Source organism: Gobio gobio (genome assembly GCF_949357685.1).
Source record: "Gobio gobio genome assembly, chromosome: 23".
NCBI classification, from domain to species: domain Eukaryota; kingdom Metazoa; phylum Chordata; class Actinopteri; order Cypriniformes; family Gobionidae; genus Gobio; species Gobio gobio.
Genome location: NC_137119.1, coordinates 9,913,830 through 9,934,767, shown reverse-complemented (window position 1 = coordinate 9,934,767; position 20,938 = coordinate 9,913,830). Strand labels below are relative to the sequence as shown.

Below are 20,938 nucleotides of genomic sequence, written 5' to 3'. Positions count from 1 at the left end.
AAAAGAGGGGCTAGACTTCGTCAATTTGCACCGGGAGATAAAGTTCTTGTACTACTCCCTACTTCTAGCTCCAAATTGCTCGCAAAGTGACCTTTGAGGTCACACGGCGAGTTGGGGACCTCAACTATGAGGTGATATGGTCAGATAGGGACGGAGCACGTCAAATTTACCACCTCAACCTGTTAAATAAATGGTCAGAGGCGGAGTCAGTGATGCTGGCGACGGTGGTGAGCGGAGAGGAGGATCTCGGGCCAGAAGCGGTTCAAAAACCCCAATCTCTCGCTCTGGCCCCGGGCGGGGATCACCTCTCACCCTTGCAGCTCACTGATCTGAAATCATTACAAGCAGAGTTTGCTGACGTGTTCTCGCCCCTTCCTGGTCGCACCAACCTCATTCAGCGCCACGTTGAGACCGAGCCGGGCATGGTTGTTCGCAGCCGGCCGTACCGTTTACCTGAACACAAGAAAAAAGTAGTTCAGACTGAATTAGAGGCTATGCTTGATTTGGGGGTGATAGAAGAGTCCAGCAGTGACTGGGCGAGCCCGATAGTTTTGGTCCCAAAACCTGACGGCTCGGTCCTGTTCTGTGTGGACTACCAAAAAGTAAACGCGGTGTTTGATGTATATCCAATGCCAAGGGTTGACGAACTGCTTGATCGGCTATGGACCGCTCGCTTTTATTCGACACTGGACTTAACAAAGGGATATTGGCAGATCCCCTTGTCTCCAATGTTCAAAGAAAAAAAACACTTTCACCACGCTGTTTGGATTACACCAATTTGTCACCCTTCCTTTCGGCTTGTCCGGGGCTCCCACAACCTTCCAGCGTCTGATGGACAGAATTCTCCGGCCGCATGCTGCGTATGCCGCTGCGTACCTCGATGATATCATCATTTACAGTGCAGACTGGCAGCGGCATATGCAGCACTTGCGGGCTGTCCTGAAGTCGCTGAGAAGGGCGGGACTCATGGCCAACCTAAAGAAGTGTGCGATTGGGCGGGTGGAAGTAAGATATCTGGGCTTCCACTTGGGTCATGGGCAGGTGCGTCCCCAAATTGACAAGACAGCAGCTGTTGCGACCTGTTCAAGGCCCAAGACCAAAAAGGAGGTTAGACAGTTCCTGGGGCTAGCGGGATATTACAGAAGGTTTGTGCCTAATTATTCAGACCTCGCTAGCCCGCTGACTGATCTAACTAAAAAGGTGGTACCAGATACAGTTCAGTGGATGGAGCGGTGCCAGCAGGCTTTTACCCAGATAAAGGCTGCTCTGTGTGGTGGGCTGCTCCTACAGGCTCCTAACTTCTCTCTCCTTTTTCTCTGCAGACTGACGCCTCGGACAGGGGGATGGGCGCGGTCCTGTCCCAGGAGGTGGAGGGTGAAGAGCGTCCGGTGCTGTACATCAGTCGGAAGCTCTCTAAGAGAGAGACGATGTACAGCACCATAGAGAAGGAGTGTTTGGCCATCAGGTGGGCCGTTCTCACCCTTCGCTACTACCTCCTGGGGCTCCCCACCCTGAGTCGAGCGGTGGGGGTATGTGGCGGAGGGGGCGTGGTTTTGCGAGGTCTGTAGCGGGAGAGAGAGGGCGGGACCGAGCGGTGAGTAAGTAGGTCAAGTTCAGATCATTAACAACTGTGTCTGATTGCAGTAATTGGTGTGGAGAGACCGCATATAAGCTGCTGAGGGGAGAGAGTCGAGAGAGAGAGAGACCTGGACTGGGAGTGTGCGGGTGTGCCTGCGGAGCTCGACGAAAGGAAGCAGTATCCGAGTGAAAAGTTTTGCGAAAATATCACTGATCCCGACTGCACGTCACAGTCGGTGTTATGTTGGGATTCGCCCCTTTTTCAGTGGTCTTTTGCATGCACAAGATTTACATTTACAAACAATGGTGTTTGAGGCTCACGGTATGTCAGTTCCATGTACAGAACTCTTATTATTCAACTATGCAAAGGTAAACACAGTTTTCCATTCTATGGCACCTTTAAAGGATCTGCTGCTAACATCTTGGTGCCAGATACCACAGAACACCTTCAGGGGTCTAGTGGAGTCCATGCCTCGACGGGTCACGGCTGTTTTGGTAGCAAAAGGGGGACCAACACAATATTAGGAAATGCATAAATAAAAATTATGCAAAAAATGTGCCTTAATTGCTGAATAATGTCATAATGCCTCAATTACTGAACTAGTATAGCCACTAAAAAAGGAGGAATGCATAAATGTGGGAATTTTATTTCATCATATTTCAGTGCTTATATATTCTAGTTTCAATAATTACTTTTTGTTTGTGCATAAACTACTGGTATTGATCTTATTTGTATATATATATATATATATATATATTATATATATATATATATATATATATATATATATATATATATATATATATATATATATATATATATATATATATATATATATGTTGCTATATTTCGTTTTAGTTTAAGAGAGGCAGTTTTGCAGGGTATCAGACCAGATCTTCTGCACCCACAGTGTTAAACCCCCCCCACACACACACACACACACACACACCAATGTAAATGAGCCTGAACTTGAGACTACAGAGGTCAAATGGACCATATCCAATGACCCATGCACTCAAAGAAAGTCCTTTCCGTCAATGGAAATAACCCAATGTTGTAAATGAGACACCAAATCTGGGGGCGGGGGTTCCCTTAAAAAGAGCCTCATGTAAGGTTTGATTATTCTCCCAGATGAGATGAAGGTAAGGTTGTCAGTTACACTGCCTATTTACATTAGAATAATGTTCAGAGCTCTTTTAAAACCTCAAGCCTTCCTGCTCACTTTGTAGCGCAACAGTTTCCACAAAGACAAAGGCAAATCACATCCCCAAAAACCACATTTGCATGAAATGAAGATGCAGATGCTACGGAAAACTGAATCTAGTCATACTATCAGTCCATCAACAATAACAAGCAAAACACTTTTATAAAAAGGAACTCTTTTACAGACATTCAGGGCCTGAATTTATTTTTTGAAAATGGGGGGAATCCCTCCTTAGATGACTCTTGTGGGGGATTTTTTTTTTTAATTTGAAATGACTCTCATGACCTGCTTCGTTTTAGGGATTTAAACACATACAATGCAACCAGTCTGATCACAACTCTCCAGTTCTTTTAATGAATTGAAGCATTTGTATAAATATACATGTTAGTATATTATATATTATTATAGTTTATTCTATATCTTCAAGTGTATTAATGACAAACAGTTTAACACTAAACTATTTTCAAATGTACATTAAAGATTAGTTCATTCCAGACTTTCTTCAGTCGAAATTAAATTAAATTAAAAAAATGATATATACCGATCAGGCATAAAATTATGACAAGTGAAATGAATAACTGATTCTCTCTTCACCACGGCACCTGTTAGTGGATGGGATATATTAGGCATCAAGTGAACGTTTTGTCCTCAAAGTTGATGTGTTTGAAGCAGGAGAAATGGGCAAGCGTAAGGATTTGAGCGAGTTTGACAAGGGCCAAATTGTGATGACTATACGACTGGGTCAGAGCATCTCAAAAACTGCAGCTCTTGTGGGGTGTTCCCGGTCTGCAGTGGTGAACCGGCGACAGGGTCATGGGCGGCCAAGGCTCATTGATGCGTGTGGGGAGTGAACGCTGGCCTGTGTGGTCAGATCAAACAGACAAGCTACTGTAGCTCAAATGTCCACCGCCGAAAGCGCCAACGATGGGCACGTGAGCATCTGAACTGGACCCAAAACAATGGAAGAAGGTGGCCTGGTCTGATGGCCTGGTTTCTTTTACATCACATGGATGGCTGGGTGTGTGTGCGTCGCTTACCTGGGGACATGGCACCAGGATGCACTATGGGAAGAAGGCAAGCCAGCGGAGGCAGTGTAATGCTTTGGGCAATGTTCAGCTGGGTAACCTTGGGTCCTGCCATCCATGTGGATGTTACTTTGACATGTACCATCTACCTCAGCATTGTTGCAGACCATGTACACCCTTCATGGAAACGGTATTCCCTGGTGGCTGTGGCACTTTCAGCAGGATAATGTGCCCTGCCACAAAACAAAACAAAAATTCAGGAATGGTTTGAGGAGCACAACAACGATTTGAGGTGTTGACTTGGCCTCCAAATTCTCCAGATCTCAATCCAATTGAGCATCTGTCGGATGTGCTGAACAAACAAGTCCGATCCACGGAGGCCCCACCTTGCAACTTACAGGACTTAAAGGATCTGCTGCTAACATCTTGGTGCCAGATACCACAGCACACCTCAGGGGTCTAGTGGAGTCCATGCCTCTATGGGTCAGGGCTCTTTTGGCAGCAAAAGGGGGACCAACACAATACTGTTATTGAGACACGAGACTGGTGAGGCGACAGCTGCCGCTCATTATCATCACGCCACCGGCCTCGCCCCGTTCTCACGGTCCCTCTGCCTCGCTGCTTGCCATAATATAATAATATAATTTAGTATAATATAATATTTCGAAAATGGATGGATTGGATAATATAATGACAGCCTCAATGTGCACATTGTGGTATCAGGAGTTATTACGCAATGAAGCACACAAGACAGGAGTAGCAAACTTCATCCATCTTGTACAGGCTCATTCACCTCCGTTCTCACACATTATGTCATTCCACAACACTTCAAAATTGTTCTTCACTTGACAACAATGTAAAATTCTTCTCATGTACACAACACACATACAACTGAATAGTTATTTCATACACTGCATACAATCTTTGACAAACTGGATGACTGGTGGCAGATAGATACATGTGCGTTCACTGTTTTTCCTCCAACCATGGTGCATAGTGCTCTGTGTGATATTGAGAGTGCAGAAACAGATGAACTCTGCTGAACAGAATCAAGCCACTGAAGCAGTTCATTTGGAAATTAGTCATCGGACTGTCAAGCAGTCTTCATGAGAGCTATAAGCTCTGTGAAAAAGCCTGCTTCTATTTTTGTCCACTGCTGCACTACTGACAAATAGACACTTGTTCATCTATTAGATTGGATGCATGTTGGCAATTACTCCTTAAAGCACAAACTGGTTTAGTTACACATTTTACAGACGTCAAAACAAATCAGGCCAAGGATGGGGAAATACGCTCAAAAGGACTAATAATTACTAAATGTCTTACAGGCCTAAAGTACTTCTCGTGTGAAGCTGATACACATCTATTTCAACACACACCTAAAGACGTGTTCTTCACTACAGCAGGAACAATAAAACTCGAAGAGAATGAATGGTATTGCCTGTGTAAACAGAGTGCTAGTGAACAGAATGTCAAATCTAGAGTTTGGTTTGGGAAGAAAGAAAACCAGGGACCAGGCTGCAGGAACATGGTTTGGTAGCTGCCCCTAACAGGGTATTTAAAGGTTAAATAAATATTTTCCTTAGGGACTTTTTTCTATATTTTTTAGGCAGCGGCTATGTATACCTAGTACAAATAGCGATAGATGCTATTTACACTAAGTGAAAATAACATAATTTCTTAGCAATAGATGATATTTACACCATGTAAAAGTAGCAGTTATTTGCGTAAATAGTAAATAGATACTATTTATACTTTATTTTGACATATACATACTATTTGCACCTCAGTATTTTTGTATATTAACAGGATGCAATAATAGCATAGAGTGTAAATGATTGTATTTATACAAATGCTTCGATTCATTAAAAGAACCAGAGAGAGTCGTGATCAGGCTGGTTGCATTGTATGCGTTTAAATCCCGAAAACGAAGCAGGTCATGAGAGTCATTTGTTCGGACTTCACTATAGTAGAAAGACGTGTTTTCTTGCCATTATTTCTGGGTACATGGTCTTTTCATCTCATCACATTGAAGTGCAGCTGCTGTAAATAGTTGTCCCGCCTTAATGGGACAATAAAAGCCCGATTCGCATGGGACTAATATTATCACAGGACCCCTGTGTTCGGCGAAATATGGTAGGTCATTTGCAGGGGAATTTTTTACTTTACAAATTACAGACATGGCCGATTCGCACAGGATTAAGATCACAGACCACCTCCGCAATTATTACAAATTACTTGAAGTCACCAGGTAATAAATCTCGTGCGAATAGGGCTTTTAAGAAAACATTTGTGTCACGTACAGGAGATGAGGACCCAAAAGCAGAAGGTGATTTGACAAAGCTTTAATTCAGATCAGGGCAGAATTACTCAGGTAGCCACAAGGCATTTAAATCCAACAGAAAGTTCATCAAACGTAAGGGAACAGAACCGCCCGGTCAGGAACGGCAATGGGAAATCCCCGGAGGCAGAGAGATAGGCTGGGTCCGAAGAGAGCAAGGAATGCCAAGCCGTAAACCTCTCACGTAGCTGGAGACTTCGAATAGAGCAGATACGAGGTGATAATAAATCAGTCAGGAATGAACATGCACCGGACGGGACTAAGACGGGACAGTGATAGAAAAACAGGTACGTAACATCTAGGCAATAATCTGACGAAGAACAAGAGAAAGGAAGGACAAGAAATAGAGAAACCAATCAGAGAAAGTGGGCAACAGATGAGAACGATAGAGATAATGAACAAGAAAGTGAATACGTGAGGAATGAGGTGATGAGAGACAGCTGAAAACAATTGAGTAAATGAATGCAAATGTGTGTGCGTAACAGAATGTAATAATGAGTACGACCAGAAGAGGGAGAAAAGAGAAAAGAGAGAAAGGAAAGAGCCAGGATCATGACAGTACCCTCTCCTCAAGAAGCGCCTCCTGGCGCAACAGAGGAGGACTGGCGGGAGCGGTAGAAGTCCTCGATCAGCGAGCGGTCCAGGACGTCCCGGGACGGAATCCAACTTCTCTCCTCCGGACCGTATCCCTCCCAATCGACCAGGAATTGATGACCACGACCCCGAGGGCGAACATCGAGAAGTTTACGAACCCTATAGGTGGGAGCGCCCTCAACACGAACCGGAGAAGAAAGCGAACGAGGAGGAATACGAGTAACGGGCTTTATACATGACACGTGAAAGACAGGGTGAATGCGTCGGAGATTAGCAGATAATTTGACTGCGACAGGACTGAGGATCTTAAGGACCCGAAATGGTCCAATAAATTTAGGTGCCAGCTTACGCGAAGTGGATTGAAGAGGTAGGTTAAGGGTGGACAACCAAACCCTCTGCCCAACAGAATACCGAGGACTCTTAACTCGACGCCTATTAGCGGACCGCCGTGTACGAGAACGAGACTTGCAAAGGGAAGATCTGACCGCTCTCCAAGTACGCTTAGCACGTTGAATAAAGACCTTGATGGACGGCATCCTAGCGTCCGTCTCTTGTGAGGGAAAAAGCGGAGGTTGGTAGCCAAGGCAACACTGAAAAGGTGATAAACCCGTCGCAGAGGACGGGGCGGAATTATGCGCGTACTCTGCCCATGGAAGCTGTTCTGACCAGGAAGCCGGATTGCGAAAAGCTAGACTACGGAGGATACGTCCGACTATCTGATTGGCTCGTTCGGCCTGGCCATTGGTTTGAGGATGAAAACCGGAGGAGAGACTAGCCGAAGCCCCAATAAGACGACAAAATTCCTTCCAAAACAAAGAAGAGAATTGGGGACCTCTATCGGACACGATGTCGGAGGGAAGACCATGTATCTTAAAAATCTTGTCGACGACTATTTGTGCGGTCTCTCTAGCGGACGGAAGCTTTGGTAAGGGGACAAAGTGAGCAGCTTTGGAAAAACGGTCCACGACAGTGAGTATCACGGTGTTCCCCTCAGAGGCAGGAAGACCCGTGATAAAATCCATGGCGATGTGCGACCATGGGCGAGACGGTAACGGAAGAGGACGCAGCAAACCCGCCGGGGGTGCATTACCAGACTTAGTCTGAGCACAGACAGCACACGAAGCGACGTAACGCCGTATGTCGCGCTCACGAGAGGGCCACCAGAACTTCTGGCGGATGGCAGCGACGGTGCCCCTAACACCAGGATGAGCGAATAATTTGGAAGAGTGACCCCATTGAAGAACAGCGAGACGAGTAGATGGAGGAACGTACAGAAGACCTCTAGGGCAGAGACGAGGAGTAATGGCATGAGCCAAAGATCGCTTAACCAAACGTTCTATTCCCCAGACAGCTGCACCCATTACCATACCCTGAGGAAGAATCTCCTCGTTAGAAGGAACAACCTCTGGAGAATCGAACTGTCGCGAGAGAGCATCTGGTTTAAGGTTCTTAGAACCAGGACGGTAGGAGATGGAAAAGTCAAAACGTGTAAAGAAAAGTGCCCACCGAGCCTGACGGGCATTGAGTCTCTTAGCAGAATGAATGTACTCTAAATTTCTATGATCAGTCCAGACAATGAACGGAATCGAAGCACCCTCAAGCCAGTGACGCCACTCACCGAGAGCTAGACGGATTGCCAATAATTCGCGGTTACCAACATCATAATTGCGTTCGGCGGGAGAGAGACGATGTGAAAAGTAAGCGCAAGGATGAACCTTCTCGTCAGAGGATGAGCGCTGGGAAAGGACGGCTCCCACGCCCACTTCTGACGCATCGACCTCAACTATGAATTGTCTGGAGACGTCAGGAGTTCTTAAAATAGGCGCCGTAGTAAAAAGGGATTTGAGGCGATCGAAAGCAATCTGAGCCACATCAGTCCAGGAGAAACGGACCTTGACGGATGTGAGCGCCGAGAGAGGAGCGGCGATCTGACTAAAATTACGGATAAACCGACGGTAAAAATTTGCAAAACCCAAAAAACGTTGAAGAGCGACACGCGAGTCGGGTACCGGCCAATCGGTGACAGCACGAACCTTGGAAGGGTCCATGCTAACCCCCTCCGAGGAAATCACAGAACCGAGAAAAGAAATAGACTGAGCGTGAAAAGTACACTTCTCTGCTTTAACAAACAATCGATTCTCTAGGAGACGTTGAAGAACTTGACGAACATGCTGAGTATGTACTTGGAGAGAGGGAGAGAAAATCAAAATATCGTCGAGATAAACGAAAACAAAAATGTTCAGCATGTCTCTAAGAACGTCGTTAATTAACGCTTGGAACACGGCAGGGGCGTTGACCAACCCGAACGGAAGAACGCGATATTCGAAGTGCCCTAACGGAGTATTAAACGCAGTCTTCCATTCGTCCCCCTCCCTTATACGTACAAGGTGGTAAGCATTGCGGAGATCTAACTTAGAAAAAATCTTGGCCCCCTGCAGGATCTCGAAAGCAGATGACATCAGCGGCAAGGGATAGCGATTCTTGACCGTGATGTCATTCAACCCCCGATAATCAATGCAGGGACGCAATGAACCATCCTTCTTTTTAACAAAGAAAAAACCCGCACCGGCAGGAGAGGAGGAAGGTGCAATGGTACCGGCGTTAAGCGAGTCCGATAAATATCTCTCAAGTGCCTCGCACTCGGGAGCGGACAGAGAATAAAGTCTCCCACGAGGGGGAGTGGTACCCGGAAGAAGGTCGATACTACAATCATAAGGTCGATGCGGAGGAAGAGAAGTGGCCCTGGAACGACTGAAAACCGCCCGAAGATCATGGTACTCCTCCGGGACCCCAGACAAATCACCCGGCTCCTCCTGGAAAACAGAAATAGAAGAGACAGGAGAAACAGCAGACGACAAACAGTTAACATGACAAGACAAATTCCAAGAAAGAATGGAATCTCTGGACCAGTCAATCTGAGGGTTATGCATTACTAACCAGGGATGTCCTAAAACAACAGGGTAATAAGGGGAATGGAAAACAAGAAAAGAAATTGTCTCTTGATGATTGCCTGATATGGTGAGACTCACCGGAACTGTGGCAAAGCGCACTCTAGAGAGGATACTACCATCAAGAGCGTGTACAGGGGTGGAGTCTTTAAGTTCAATGAGGGGAATCCCCTATTCACGAGCCCAAGTCTCATCAACAAAACTTCCCTCGGCTCCTGAATCGATCAATACCGGGCAGGAAACGGAATCTCCCAACCAGCGGATGAGAGCGGAGAAAGTAGTGCGTGTGCGTGGCGGAGGGTCTAAAGTTGAAGCGCTCACCAGTAACCCTCTCTCTACGGGTGAGCTCTGGCTTTTACCGGGCAGGTGGCGACTCGATGAGATGCAGACCCACAGTACATACATAGGCGTCCCATGATGCGGCGCTGGCGCTCAGCAGCGGAGATTCGCAGACCACCCCGGTGCATTGGCTCGGAGTTATCAGCCGAAGGAGATGGTGGAGATGAGAGCACCGGAGAGGAAAGAAGCGATCCATCCAGAGTGCGACTGCGGCGACGAATCTCAAAACGCTTCTCAATGCGAATGGCTGAGTCAATAAGAAGATCCAGCCGAGTCGGTGGCTCACGAGCAAGGATCTCGTCCCTAATCTCGCCATTTAGCCCCTCGAGAAAACGAGCTACCAGGGCTGACTCGTTCCAGTCACAGGAGGCGGATAAGGTACGGAATTCAATTGAGAAATCGGCTGCTGAACCTCTCCCCTGGCGAAGCATAGACAGGAGCCGGGAAGCCTCTGCTCCGAACGCGGAGCGGTCAAAGACCCGCAGCATCTCTTCCTTGAAGCTGATAAAACGACTAAGGCAGTTGGCCTCAGAATTCCATACCGCTGTTCCCCACTCCCGGGCGCGGCCAGTCAGCAGTGAGATGACAAAGGCGATGCGAGAGCCCTCGGACGCGTACGTGGAAGACTGCAGAGAAAAGACCACCTCACATTGGGTCAAACATGATCGGCATTCCCTTGGCTCACCGGAATAACACGGCGGGTTGTTGACTCTGGGCTCTGGAACACCCTGACCACTGGAAGAAGAAAACTCAACACGGAGGTGATGAAGCTGTTGCGCAATCTCGGTCATGCGAGCTGCAAGGGAATCCATGGCCTCACGAGCTGCAGCCAGCTCCTCCTCATGACGGCCCAGAAAAGCTCCCTGAAGTTTGAGCGCTGCTTGAAGATGACTCTCCTTCGCTGGGTCCATTCCTCTTGGTCAGATTATTCTGTCACGTACAGGAGATGAGGACCCAAAAGCAGAAGGTGATTTGACAAAGCTTTAATTCAGATCAGGGCAGAATTACTCAGGTAGCCACAAGGCATTTAAATCCAACAGAAAGTTCATCAAACGTAAGGGAACAGAACCGCCCGGTCAGGAACGGCAATGGGAAATCCCCGGAGGCAGAGAGATAGGCTGGGTCCGAAGAGAGCAAGGAATGCCAAGCCGTAAACCTCTCACGTAGCTGGAGACTTCGAATAGAGCAGATACGAGGTGATAATAAATCAGTCAGGAATGAACATGCACCGGACGGGACTAAGACGGGACAGTGATAGAAAAACAGGTACGTAACATCTAGGCAATAATCTGACGAAGAACAAGAGAAAGGAAGGACAAGAAATAGAGAAACCAATCAGAGAAAGTGGGCAACAGATGAGAACGATAGAGATAATGAACAAGAAAGTGAATACGTGAGGAATGAGGTGATGAGAGACAGCTGAAAACAATTGAGTAAATGAATGCAAATGTGTGTGCGTAACAGAATGTAATAATGAGTACGACCAGAAGAGGGAGAAAAGAGAAAAGAGAGAAAGGAAAGAGCCAGGATCATGACAATTTGGGCATTAGGCATATTGCATTGGTTAATGCCTAAACATGTAAAAGTTTTACCTTATAAAAATAGAATTTAGTTTAATTAATTTTAAAATTCATAACCGTGGTTCTTAAGTCAATACTTTTTTAATTGCTTCGCATTCCTCCGCTGCGTGATTCAAGTCAATGCTGGATTCTAGCCACCACCGGATTGAGCGCTTGAGTCATTGCAAAATAAATGATATAGCTTACATGTCGCATTAAACAGGCAGATTTTATAATTTTGTAGGCAATTATTTTGCAAGTAATTAGCTTACATGTTTAATCTTGTCTTGCCTGGATCTTTGGTGTAAACTCGTGAACGCCCCCCAGGAACACCCTTTCAAAAATCTTGCTTCCAACGCCCCCCCCGGGAAGAAGATCCTTAAGCCTTACACTTTCTATTGAAGCCCGTTTCCGCCACTAAATAAAAAAATAAAAACAGTAATTGCGACTTTTTATCTAAGAATTCGGACTTTTTTTCTCACAATTGCGAGTTATAAAGTCAGAATTCTGAGATATAAAGTCACAATTACTGTTTTTATTTTTTTATTTAGTGGCGGAAACAGGCTTCCATAGAATTCTGAGATATAAAGTCACAATTGCGTGATATAAAGTCAGAATTCTGAGATATAAAATCGCAATTGCGAGTTATTAAGTCAGAATTCTGAGATACAAAGTCGCAATTGGAATCAGCACCCATCGACCCGACACATGATCACATTACATTACATGATCACGTGAGTATTTTAAAAGTAGTTTTAGCTGCTAATATGAAATTATTGTCTTATTATCTGCACGGCATCTCTGAGCAAACGTGCTCTTCAGAGGATTTTAAGTGCAAACTTTGGCGCAGAAACAACAGAACGGATGTGAGGTGGCAGCTTTCATTGAACCTATTCTGATGTGTTATTATGGAAATATGATCCAGAACACACACCCTCAGAATCTGCTGTAATACAGGATGTCCCCAGAGAACGAGTGTCCAGTAATGACTGAACTGTCGGTACATACAGTCACCTGAGGGTGGCGCTGTTCTGGGATCATATCAGAATAGGTTCAATGAAAGCTGCCACCTCACATCCATTCTGTTGTTTCTGCGCCAAAGTTTGCGCTTAAAATCCTCTGAAGAGCACGTTTGCTCAGAAATATTAATGCCGTGCAGATAATAAGACAATAATTTCATCATTAGCAGCTAAAACTACTGTTAAAATACTCATGTGATCATGTAATGTACTGTGATCATGTGTCGGGTTGTGGCAGATCAATGAACAGCAAGTCATAATTTCAATTTTTAATCTCATAGTTTTGACATAGTATGTCATAATTTCGATTTTTTTATCTCTAAATTATGATTTTTAAAGTCATCCAACATTTCTGGCGCATCCAACGATAGCCTTGCTGCCGTCCTGATCCAATTGTGACTTTATATCTCAGAATTCTGACTTTATATCACGCAATTGCGACTTTATATCTCAGAATTCTGACTTTATATCACGCAATTGCGACTTTATATCTCAGAATTCTGACTTTATATCACGCAATTGTGAGAAAAAAAGTCAGAATTCTGAGATAAAAAGTCGCAATTACTCTTTTAATTTATTTACTTAGTGGTGGAAACGGGCTTCCATACTTTACTGACTATACCACTGGAGAAGTTGGAATTCACGCATCGTTTTTTAAGCTTGTTTGGCCCAACCAGGCATAGTTAGGCGGAGTTAGTGCAAATAACACTTGCCAACAAGGCACGCTTTGTGTAAAAAGACACTCCGTATCTGGCATTCTCTATTTTTCAGACACAAGTGTCAGCAGGTTCCTTGTTGGAATATGAACAGCTTTTTGACAGATTTTATCTGACAGTATGTCCCTTAGCTACAGCTATTGGCACAGACTTTTTCCTGCTGTTTACATCATGACAATTGGCAATACAACTGAATGTGACAGAGAATTGACAGCTATAAGGATGCCCACCTTTAGCCATGCAGGCCCTTTTGAAAAACAAACCAAACACACTAGTATAATTTGCCCACTAACAATGTTCGCAGATATCTAAATAGTTTGCCTTTTTAACATTGAAACATTTAACACAAAAAAGCACAATACACCCAAAAGCAACTAACTATAATGGGGGGGGGGGGGGGGGGTTGCATTATAGGCTCAGCACAGAGCAAGAGAATCAGCACAGAATCAGGTGACGAGTGATTTTCTATTTACATTTATGCAACTGACTATTACATTTACATTTATGCATTTGGCATTTACATTTATGCTTTTATCCAAAGCGACACACTGGTGGGGACCACTGGGATTGAACCAGCAACCTTCTGTGTATCAGTTCCATGGTTTAACCCACTGGACCACCATCTCACATAACTATAGTTATAAAACTACAGAACTACAGTTATAAGCATTCTCTTTAAAGTAAGCGTAAAGTCCAAATATATTTGATTTATTTGACACTATCAATTCAAGCAAGACTACAACGACAGATAAGAACAAGAAAAATCTGCAATTACAACATTACTAATTTAAAATTCTATCCCAAAAAAAATCACATATTTGGAAATAATAATATTAAGCGGAAATGTTGCCTCGCCACTGCCATTCTGTGTACATTCACGCAAGTGAGCAGAAGTTCGTGCCAGTGCGCCCAGGAAAAGTTACAGTTTTTTTAGATAGGATTTAATTTAATAATACAAGGCCTACAGTATAAACCTTAGAAGAGTATGTGAGTATTTATCTCTGTTGTGCTCAGGTCGTCAGACAGGCAGAATTACAGTTCTTGCGTGAACTTTTAGAACAAATAATGTATAGGCCTATAGGCTACCCAAGTCAATGTATAATTATTTTCTTTTTGTAATAGTATTAAAGAGATTTACAACTTATTTAATAATTTAAATGTTGATGCATTTTATTTATAATGCATTGTTTAGCACTATGGCAAGGTATGGCTGCCTGCTCGGCACAAACACCCACGGCTTACAGGGTTCTTTTGGAGATCGAGCGTGCAGTAGTTTGTTTTGTAGAGAGAGTGAGCGAGCGAGCGCGGCAGCTGCTAAGTGACGAAAGTTCCTTATCCGACAGATCCGCCAGCTCGAATCTCCTTTTTTTACTTTGTTTGGGCTTTTTTTTTTTTTGTTAAAACATTTTATATTTATTTTTTACCGCCCCCCACAAACCACCCTTTTTTCGGCGGGTCAACACCAGGGGGTGCTGCAGCACCCTCAGCGCCCCTACTTCCTGCGGTTATGGCCCCTCCCCTTTTTAAAATAGCTAATAGCTAATGAATTTCATGTAAACAATAGGTCTACATAATATTCACATATGCAGGGAACATAATGAAGTTACAGTTACAACATGAAATAATATTTAAACCTATAACATTTTACATAGATAACTTTTAAACATATAACATTTTTAACTCGCAATTCAGATTTTTTTCTCAATTGCGAATGTACAGTATATCTCCCAATTCTGACTTTATTAATCGCAATTTCGAGTTTATATTCTGAGGGAAAAAAGTATAAGAGAAGAAAAATCTGAATTGCGCGATATAAACTCATTATTCTGTCTTTTTTTCCTCAGAATTGCAAGTTTATATCTCACAATTCTACATTTTCTTCCCAGAATTGTGGGATATAAACTCGGAATTGCAAGAAAAAAGGTCAGAATTGTGAGATATGTACTTTGAATTACTTTTTTTATTATTTTATTCCATGGATTCAGTAGATGGCTACAGCAGATATGTAATTTTCTTCCACCAGGTCCTCCGCTCAAAAAAACGTCACTGTTTGCAAACACCCAAATGGTCTATTGCTAAAATTACATGTGATCTAGGACCTTTATGTGCATGCCATTGGAGAGACTGTATCTACCCTGACTAAGGTCTATGATGCTAAAAGCATAGTACTTTTTCAACAAACTGGGAAAAACATGTAGTTTGGAAATAACATGTCTGGTGAATGTTCTAAAAGATTAAAGGTCAGCTCACACAAATAATGAAAATTATAACAATAACTAAGATGACATCTACAATGACTCACCAAAAATGTTCTGTTCATTATAAGCAAGCTGCTGCAGTTGTGTTTACAATGTACACTTTAAGGTAGGATGAATTTTGATTGGCTGTCAATGTTTTAATCATTTTTATCAGTTGGAAAACAAAATAACTATATTGTTCATCTGTGCCTTGTTTTGCCATGGACTATTCTTTTAGAGCGATTTAAACTTTGTTTAATAGTTATAGTTCTGGTTCTTGTTGTGAATGGTTCAACTTAATGGTTGAAATGATCTATTTCCACTATCAGGGCAGAAGGCTTTAAATCAACTGAAATACCAATTGAAGATGTTTATTGGGTCTTGGTTTCATAAACTCTCCAAAACTTGGACCAACCCACAAAACCACAAGTTATTAGTGGTGCTTGCGAAGCAAGGCATCACTATTACTATCTTACCCCAGAACGGTTTATTAGTGATGCCTTGCATAGCAAGGCATCACCATCACTCTCCACCATACTTATTAGTGGGCCTTGCGAAGCAAGGCATCAATATTGTTATTCTCCATACTTATTAATATTCGTGGAGCTTGCGTAGCAAGGCGTATATATACTATGTTACCCAGGATCGGTTTGGTTTATTATTATTCTTTATTCTGGACACTTTTTCGGCGCGCTACTCCTCCCACAAATTTTGTCACAGACCCATGAATGAGGCGTCAAATCGACCGGCCTATACGGGAATGGTGTGCTATATCTTTTCTAAGAGATCGGGGGTGCGATGTTCGCCCCAGGGGCGAAAAAGTAGCCGAAAAGTCAATGGGATTTAACATTGCGGAAACTTTGACCCCTCATAGCTCCGACCGAGGATTTCGGAGAAACTCGTGTGTCACCACATTTGAAGAGGCTGGCAGGCCCTGTAAGATGACACATCGCAATGGGGTGTGAGTTGTACCCCTGGGGCGCTACAGCTCCCCAAAATTCCTCAAATTTCCCCATTGACTTATAATGGGGAGGGACGTCCCATAAAACTCATGTGTTTCTCTTACTACAGGAAATTGCATAGGGATTTTGTATTGACCACAGCTCTGGCTCACAGTGTCTCAGAGACAAGGGGGTGGGCTCAATTTACTCAGCCAACCAATCACTATCTCAGGATGATTGTCAACATATGAAGCCACGCCCTAGCAACCATTTAGAGCTCCCTAGCAACTGATCCCATAGACTTCCATTGAAAGAGGTCAAAGGGATATCTTTGGATAGAAGTGGCGTAGAAACACGAGGGTGGGTTTGTTTGACTTGGGGCATCAACAGCCAATCACAAATCACCTTCAACACTTCCTAGCCACGCCCTAGCAACCATTATCAAGCAGCCTAGCAACCTTTAACCAAGACCTATATCTCTGCCTAAGAACATCATAGAGGCATGGGGGTTGGTTTATATCATTCATACTGACAAGCAGCCTTTGGAGAATTGTCATTGGATCCTGCCAAGCCACTCCATAGCAACCAAAAAGACTACCCTAGCAACCGTTTACCAAGACCTATATCTCTGCCTCAGAACATCATAGAGGGATGGGGGTTGGGTCTTTTGGCTCATGCTAGCAAACTGGACTTTCAACGTGCTACACATGCTAGCAGTGAATAGCTACATGCTAATAGTGATTAGCTTAGGGTTAGAAAATGCTAAACATGTTAGCATCATGCTAGCAACATGCTAATCATGTTAGCATCGTCATGCTAATCATGTTGGCATTATGCTAGCAGCATGCTAATCATGTTAGCATTATGCTAGCAACATGCTAATCGTGTTAGCATAATGCTAGCAAAATGCTAATCATGTTAGCATCATGCTAGCAACATGCTAATCATGTTAGCATCGTCATGCTAATCATGTTAGCATCATGTTAACATAATGCTAATCATGTTAGCATCATGTTAGCATCATGCTAATCATGTTAGCATAATGCTAGCAACATGCTAATCGTGTTAACATCATGCTAGCAACATTCTAATCCTATTAGCATCATGTTAGCAAACATGTTAATCATGTTAGCATTATGCTAACAACATGCTAATCGTGTTAGCATCATGCTAGCAACATGCTAATCATGTTACGATTTTCATGCTAATCATGTTAGCATCATGCTAACATCATGTTAATCATGTTAGCATTAAAATAGCAACATGCTAATCATGTTAGCATTATGCTAATCATGTTACCAAACATGGTAATTGTAAACTTTGTGAGATCATATCTCCGCCTCAGAACATCACAGAGACTTGGGGCTGGTCTCATTTGAATCGGCCTATCAAGCAGCTAATAACTAGTGACATTCAAACTTCATAGCCACGCCCTAGCAACCAGCTACAGCACCCTAGCAACCATATATCAACATTAACAAGCCATATCTCAGCCCCAGAACATCGTACAGACATGAGGGTGGTCTCTTTTAACTCAGACTGGCCAATATTCTTTAAATATCAAACCATAAACTGTATAGCCACACCCTAGTAACCATTTACAGTACCCTAGTAACCGTACAAACATATGAATAAGCCATATCTCAGCCCCAGAACCTCCTACAGACATGTTGCTTGCCTTTTTTGCATTATCCGGGTGGCGAATTTTGCCACGGCAAGCACCACTCACATTTTCTTCAGGAAATGTACATTCTAGTTTGGAAGTGTTGTCTTGAAAAATCAGTACTGGAGCTTTACTTGAACTTTCATTGGGGCTATATTCTATGGTCAGATTAGACCAAAACAGAGCTTTTTACAGAAAAGTACCTCATCCTGATCACCTGTTGTGAAATATGATGGTGGATCTTGAAGTGAGGTTGGACAATTTGTTAGGATATATGGTGTTATGGACTCTTTCGGATACCAGCAAATAATAAATCAACATTTGACTGCCTCTGGCAGGAAACAAACTGGGCAATTGTTGAGCATTGATTCCAGCAAGCCAATGATTTAAAGCACACAAATGGTTGCTTGACCACAGAATGCCATGACCATCCCAGTCCCCTGACTTAAATCCCCATGAGTTCATTTGTATTTTATGGTCTATCACACATAAATTTTCTTATGTTTGCATACAAGCTTTTATCCAAAACAACAGCTGCAAAGAACTAAAGAAAAGAGTCCACAAGCATGGACATCTCATAAAACTATTCTGTTCATGAGCAGAACATTTATAATATAATCTATACATAAAAAGTCATTACATTTTTTTTTTATGTAACAAAAGTTAATTTGGTTAGTTTTAATAATAAAAATAAAAAAGCCTTTAACACATAAAAGTGACCACAGTTGAAGAAACCCCTATGTAATGCCTCTTATCATTCACTTCTTCTGGTTAGCTTCTGATAACCCTTTTCCTCTGGTTAGCTCCTGATAACCCTTTTCCTCCTGGCTTTTTTTTTTTTTTTTGCTGCATGCCTTGTGCTGTTTATCTCAGAAAAGAGGTTATCATAGAACTGTGAGCAATGTAACAGAAATAAGTGGCAACAGAGGACAATGCAAAGCTTTTAATAAAAAAAGAAGTAAAGCGTCTGAATGCTAGATAAAGGCAGTCAGCGTTGCCCCGGGGCCCATGTGGGCTCACAAAGGTACAGAGAGCCTGCAGCAACACTGAACACTTCCCAGGAAAGTCTTAATAAAACTTGCGAAAGGAAAAAGCATAGAGTCGACCTAGATGTTGGGCTGGATGATTACCAAACATGTATATGTTTACCTAGATTGTATCTCTGACGGAAGAAATTCATCAGTCAGTAGATGTTCTGTGATATCGATTATACTGTGGTAGATGTTTGCATAGCAGTCAGTGGCAGTACTGCTGTTCATTTACCCTACATGTGAGAGCGACATAGAATTATAAAAATGCAGAGCAGGAAGTCGAACACATGAAAAGGAAACGACTGTGAAGCAGTTGATGGACTCCATCTGTGTTTTGATCATCGTTCTGAATCCCATCCAGACGTAGTCTTTAGCCCTATTCGGACGGTAATTGTTTCTCGTGGGGTCTTAAGGTATTTTCATCATTGACAGGGGCAAGTCAGGGATTTTACTGCCGTCCGAATCCAGAATGTCAGTGTTTTTCTCCCACCACCCACGTAAAAAAATATAGTATTACTGAAATGCTGGCAAGTATTTACAAGAGCAATATATTTCATCACCGCTCAAAAAATAAAAAGAAGAAAAGCACGTAAACATTTGAAATGGGCCGTTATACCGGCAGCAATTATATGTTAAAATAACCGAGCAGCATTATGTTTACTTCATGTAAATTATAGGCTGTATTAATTTATTCCGGCTAATTTCCATGTGGAATAAAATTACATCCTTTATTTTGAGATAAAATACAAGACAGAAAACTATTTTAACTATAATGCGCGTCTATATATACTATTTTTAAACAGATTTAAATAATTAAATAATAATTAGGATATTATTTTCCTATTATTAAATTAAATGTGCATTTGTTCTTATTATACCAAGCATATGGCATTTTATTTACAGCATACAATCATGTTACAGACCACGTGAGCAGCGCGTTCCCGATCACAAAACTCGCTCCTCCACCGTAAATAAATCACCATCCGAATGCACAAGTTTTATCACTGCTGCGTTACAAGATAACATGGAATTACATTTTAGTTATAGTGTCTATCCCAATGAACAACGATTGCAAGATGATCAAATGAGCTCTACTTGGTAGACACAACAACAACTTACTTTCACTAGTTGAGCCACAAGAATTGTACAGATGTTTAGGAGACTCCATGAAGACTTGTACTTGGCTCAATAGATTGTTGTTTTTTGTGAACCATCAGACTATATTTAGATCCAGTGTTGGCAGCATGAGAGCTAAACATGCTCCTCCCTCCAGCACTGTGCATATCCTTCTTTTCACTTCTGAAACCCCACTGTCATTTCAAACGAACATGAAATACTAAAACAGATGTTTTGAGCTGTAAAGAAAAACCTACAGACTGAAAACAATGATGCAAAATGCAAGAATGCATTGTGTGTGAATAGCCCATAACTAAGTTTTGAAGTACTTGCCAAGTTTCACTCCTCTTCCAATGCATTTTCTATCACTCTCAGGCTCAGTGGCAGAAGGTTGAATAGTGAGAATCTGGTTCCTGTGACTCATTTCTCTGTCTGTAGAGCACTGAAAAGATGAACATGAACACTTCTGATGAAGGGTCCCATTCTGTTTTTGGCAAAATCACATCATTCTGACCTGGACTTCTAATATGCTCTGTAATCTGTGGGACGAAAAACAGCTGCCTCTGAATGCAAGTAACCAAAGTGGCATGGCAGGAGTAAGTGTGGGTGAATATACAAGAAAGAGA

At 42.9% G+C, this 20,938-nt stretch overlaps 1 protein-coding gene across 6 annotated transcripts in view; it reads right to left on the bottom strand.

Moving 5' to 3' along the window:
• The window catches only part of LOC307119961 (NXPE family member 3), a 71,383-nt gene extending 50,965 nt beyond the window's left edge, over positions 1 to 20,418 (bottom strand). For 4 of the 6 annotated variants that reach the window (XM_079806732.1, XM_079806735.1, XM_079806736.1 and 1 more), the window contains exon 1: positions 20,316 to 20,408. The gene's annotated coding sequence lies outside the window, so the exon portion shown is untranslated. Of the gene's footprint in view, positions 1 to 3,820; positions 4,042 to 20,315 lie in introns of all 6 variants that reach the window. The other 2 variants (XM_079806733.1, XM_079806737.1) reach the window with 2 other exon arrangements.
• Positions 20,419 to 20,938: the final 520 nt, after the last annotated feature.